The sequence below is a fragment of the Homalodisca vitripennis genome, chromosome 5, assembly GCF_021130785.1.
Source record: "Homalodisca vitripennis isolate AUS2020 chromosome 5, UT_GWSS_2.1, whole genome shotgun sequence".
In the NCBI taxonomy this organism is placed as follows: domain Eukaryota; kingdom Metazoa; phylum Arthropoda; class Insecta; order Hemiptera; family Cicadellidae; genus Homalodisca; species Homalodisca vitripennis.
In genome coordinates this window covers 182,968,629-182,974,738 of record NC_060211.1, presented here as the reverse complement: position 1 = coordinate 182,974,738, position 6,110 = coordinate 182,968,629, and positions in this window count along the sequence as shown.

Sequence of the window (6,110 nt, the reverse complement as noted above, 5' to 3'; positions counted from 1 at the left end):
ACCAATGTCTTCACATGGCGATTGTGTAATCATGTACATTACTTCAACTCGTATTTAAATGGCAGTATTTGACCTTAAATCCTTTAAATTACTAGAATTTAAATACACTTACACAGTTTAGCTTTGAGCTTAAAACTTTGTTGTAAATATTCTAAACAGTTTTTAACTCAAGGTATAGATTTGACCTCATTCAAAAATAAAAATACAATTAAGAAAAAAGTCTCAAGCAGCTCTCTATTATGAACATAATATAAATTTATTTTCATATTTTGAAGTTTGGTACCAACAAATGTGCTAGTACTTTAATCAACCTATGGGATGTACTATTCAAAGTATTATTATATGAAGAAAATATGACAACAACGTATGTGATTAATTAATTTATTTTGAATCTGCTAACTAAATACAAACCATAACAAAATAGATACATTTTTAGTTTATAAAATATATAAATTAAAATATTTACAAATATACAGTGCATAAAATATATAACAATCAAAATTTGATTCCTTTAATCTTTTAAATACATTTTAAAATTACAAGTTTCAAGGCAACAATAAATTTGGCTTATGCAGGTAACAGCTATGACTATATACATTCAAAGATGGCTGTGAACAATGGCAGTCACCTGTAACTAATAATCACTGGTCGCTTAAATTGGGATCGATCAGTAACTGGGGAAATCTAACCTTTAAGGACATAATGTAGGTTAGATTGGATAGAAAAACTACGATCATAAACCCTGTAAATAGATTCTGCTTTAAAACCAGTAATGTAATAATTTCATTACTTTTACCACGCTATCAACTTGACATTATTTTTCTTTTAATGCAGCACCATCCACAAGAAAAACTGAATAAAACTTTAACGCTTATTATTGTAAATAGCACTAGTTGTTACATTTGGTAAAAAACATGAATAATGTAACTGCCGATATATTTTTCAAATGTAAACTAGTTGAAGCTTCATGCATGAAATTAGTGGATCAACCAATGAGTCAACCATAACCAAAGTTGAAACTTGAAAACATGTAACTTGAAAATAAAAATTATTAATTACATAGAAAACCTGGACAAACTGTTAACATTCAAAAAGACCTCGGCCAATAAAATTCAAACACACTATGACTTACAAGATCAAGAACATTAATTTAAGACTGAAGGCATTTGCTTTTTTATTTCAAATGATACCACATTTTTACAGGAAGCGCCCATATTGAATTTTCATCAGTCTCTCACATTTTCAGGTGTATGTGACGTGTTGTGCAGTGCAGTCTAACACATCTGTACCGCCACATACATTCTTTACTTTTTTTAAATACAAATTTTTCTGTTGTCAACTTTTTAAACTGACAAGTACATCATCATATACAGTTTAGTTTGTAGTTTTTTGTGTATACTTAATCTGGTTTTGGTTTTTTGATACCTGAAGAGAAGGCTAGATTCAAATCCTTGAAATGTAAAGTTCTATTTGTATAAGATATAGCGATGGTAATTGTCCAAAAACCCGGCATACTTTCATTTGGGGCAAGGACATCAAATATAGTAAAAAGTATTCTTCTAATATGAGGCGAGAATTTCTATTAGAAAAAGAAAAATTCTATAGAGATCACTCTTAATTTAACTGATGTGTTCTAAATCAGTATAATTATTCAGAGTTTACCACACACAGTGGAAATTAATTAAACACTAGCCTTAATTAACACGGTTTATCTATTAACCCTTTGAGTGCCAAGTATTTATTGAGTGGGTATACTGAAAAGTGCCAGGTATTTTTCTAGTGGGTGTACCTAAAAGTGCCAGCCCTTTTGCAGGCATTTTGCAAGGTTTTAGTAAAAAATTCACAGTTCGATTATTTAATAAGCTATCAACATGATTCTTTTTTTATTTTTCTCTGAAAACTCTGTTTAATTAACATAAAATAACAAAGTTACCATAACACTAAATTTAGGAATACCAAAAATGGACTTACCTAAAAAAAATTCAAAACTTTTTTAAATTTCATTTTTCAACCAAATTATTATGACCAAAAAAATTCATATCCTTTTCTTAGTCCATATCACTGGAAAGTGTATGCAATAAATTGTCTGTAAGTCTTGAAAAATTTATATTATTATCTTCAATAATGAGTAAGTTATACAACTTTTAAGAAACTATTGTCACATTGTTTCCGGTAGCTATGGCAACCAAAAATGTTTATATGTGAGTTTCATAATTTAAAGTTTGATCGGAAGTGTACTATAACAATTTATTTTGAAAAGAACTATTCTTCACAAACATTTCAATATGATATTATTTAAAAATATTAAAGATTACAATTTTTAGTGACTTTTTCCCGAACGTCCGGTAAAATCGGACGTTGGCACTCAAAGGGTTAATAGTTAATTCAAATGAGGATCATGCTAATGGCTTTTGAAAAATAATAATTTCACAAACTATATTTCCTCTTTAATTGAGATTGATAAATAAAGAATAAGGAGACCAGTGGTGAGTTTGCGAAGAGAAGCACTGCAGAGCAAAGTACTGTCTCTTCGTTCTTACTTCTAACAGGTTACTGCCATCAAACACAACCAGTATAACATATGAGTACATTAAAACAAAGGTGTAAATCTTCTCTTCAATGATAATGCTATTACTGTATAACAATATAACCAACCATATGAAAGAATAAATCAGCTGTGCAGATTCCCACACAAGTGCATAGAGGTAAAAAGCTTATGTGTAACAATCACAATATGCTTTTTTATTATTCTAAATTTAAGATAAAGATTGGCAAAGAATTCATGTAACCCAGGTTAAAAGTAACCTGGGCTGAAATTGATACAAACACAATTTTAAAAGGCTATTAAAACTATGTATAGACAATTTCACAAAACACTAGAAGTCTTTAAAGATATTTGATTATAATGTGTTATAAGGTAAATTGTTTCTCAAAAAGTTACATTTTACATTATCCTTTACAAAAAAATAAAGTCTTACATTTAAATTAATTGTAAGGTCCCAAAAACTAGATTTTTACCACTAAAAATTTTATTTGGAATACAAAATTTAGAGTTAATACTAAACATTTCCAAATACAATGTTCCAGTAAACTTAAATGATATAAAAAATTTATTTAATAACGGTTCAAAAATTTTAATTTGGTGCAAATCTTAAATTGCATACAAAAATAGAATAAGAATTTTATTTATCTTATCCAAAAGCGTTTGCATGATACAATTAACAGTTAATTGTCTAGCTTAATTGTAATATTTGGAATCGCAATTAAAATATTCCAATGTGATTATTAAGTTTTGAGCAAGTAATTTCGATTAATGACTAGTTACTAATAAACAACGGATTTTTAATACAACCTTTTATAAAAAAGCCCCTCTATGAGGTTGAATGTTACATAGATCACTATAAAAAATAAAATTGCATTTCATAATTTGAACAAAAATTTACAAACACCTATAGAATAATTTAACAATTTTTAAACACCCTGTTAATTTGGGAAGTACTATGATAAACTTCATTTCAATTCCAAAATTTTAACATAAATCTTATACAATTTAGGCTTATAAATTAAGGTTTGATGATAGAAAAGTCATTTATCATCATCATCATCATCATCATCATCATCATCATTTATAAACTTGTATATTAACTAATTACTTATTAACTATTGCAATAAAATTTATATATTAACTGATTGCGTATAAGACAACATAATAAATTATTGAGTAATAAAATACTTTCAATCAACAATAACACATAGCTCTGTTTAAATCTAAAATTTTAAAATATAATTTTTATGGTTCTAATTAGATATATATAAAATTCAACTACTTTTATATTCCAATTTTAAATTTATTGGACATAAATAATTAAAGCGTTTATTGATGAATATTTAAGTAAAATGTTTACTACCATGATACCATGCATTATACCACCAACATGGCTTTATTAAACACTAACACTGAGTTTGGTATCTTTGAGAAAGAGTTTTTAATCTATACATTATGTACATATTATTTATATACATGCATGAGTTTGGTTATGTACGAGGATGGATCAATTATAAATGACATCATTGTTTGAGTATTCTGAGTCGAAAAAGGGGGATGTAAAAGATGCAAGAAAGTGATCAGTTGATTTTGTTCTGCCTGACACATGAGAAACGGACATTGTCAAGAACACTTGTTTTGGTTTTGCATTTGGGATTGAATACGTAACGTTCTAGAGACTTGAAACTTGGTACAGATTTCTCTTTGTTTAAGAAAGAACTTTAATGATTGTAGCTATAAAAGAATGAAGGGGCAGTCTGACTGTCTGTCTTTATGCCTCTGCAATAACTCTTTCGTTGTGTTCTGCTGGGTCCTTTGTTGCCACTTTTTATTATTTGTTATTAAAAAATATTCCCAGCAATATCGAAAATTGGCTTTCCTGCAATTATTATTATAGAGCCTAACATTTTTTACAACACCACGGTCATCAGACAGCCAATTATTTATAAAACAAATAGGTTTCAAATAGCAACAGATACTATATAAAAAATTATAGTAAAAGAATTGGATGCTTTTATAATATATATGAATACAAGATTTTTTTATTTTCTCTCTATGAACATTATAATTTTAGAGCAAAGCCTTGTACATATCCACCCTTGTAATATATTGCCACAGTTACTTACATCTGTTTGTGACATGGACATATTTAACAAAATGCTATCAACAAAATCTAATCCCTTTGTTATAAATCTTCTTAACTGTTTGAAAACTTAATAATAGTTTACCTTGTCAAGCACATACTTTGATTTTTTTTTTACTTTTTAAAAGACACAAAAAAATACCAGTTAAATAAAAAATTCAGGATACATCACAATTAAGCCAAACTGTGAAAAAAATCTAAAACTGGCTTTGTACAGTAATTATGATAAAATCATTTAACATTAGGGTACAGGAAATATACATCAGATATAAAATCTGGAACAGGAGCAGTTTAAAATTTAATTTAATAATATAGTTTTTAAGGGTGCCAATTTATTTGAAAATTAGTTTAAAATCAATTAGGTAGAAGGGTACAATGCCAAGCTCAGATTGTCATATTTATTATTATTTGTGCGCCATAGTGAAGCTTGAGGGTCATTGTATATGAAATCAACACAATAAAATTTGAAAAAATTACTTGCCACCTCAGAATTTGATGAAACTTGGTAAGAAAGTAGTTTTCCAGACTATGAACCCATTAGCTTCCCAGTTTGAAATGTTGAGAACCAATTACCATTAAATTATAAGGTATATATAGGAATTTTTAATTTTCAAAAATGTACTTTTTTATCAAATAAAAATTTTTAATTTGATTTTTCAAAAAAACTGTTATGACAAAGTATGTTGTATTGCTCTTTGGTGATTTAAAAAATGTCGGTTGCTGTTTTTTGGTGGGTTTTAAGAAACTTTACATAGACGTAACTTTGAAACTGTTTAAAATAATTGGGGGGAAATTGGCAATTTTCCTAATTTACACGAGGACTACATTCATACTAAATTTCAACAAACTCTGAGGTGGTCAAAAACCATGTGTTGGTTTGATATGGAATGACCCTTGACTGAAATATAAGAACCTCTTTTCATGGGTGTTACAAATTTAAAAAAAAAAAAAACTGTTCTAAAAAAAGGATATTAAGTAATGGGGAACAGCCAACGTATTTAAGGCGGTTCATTATTTTAACAGCATGAATACAACTATTTACTTTGCACTTCAGCCCATTATTGTCTTATCCAATAATGTGTATCAAGTGATTACCAAGCACTATACAATATAGCGTAAACATATAAAGCATCCCGACTACTTGCTGCCTTCCCACACTGTACGAGGTATGAGATGTGAGTATGATAACAATTAATCCACTAGCAAAGATATGTATTTGTGTTGAACACGAGTTACAAGATAAAACTCACTGATAACATATCTACATTTTACAGACATAATTAACTATATTACACTTTACAATAATTTACAAACTAATTCAATGCCATTTCGAATTAACATTTTTACAAATCTAATCTAGGGTTAAGTAAGGTACTGATTACTAAGGCAAAGTTAAAACTTTCATTATCACAAGTACAATTT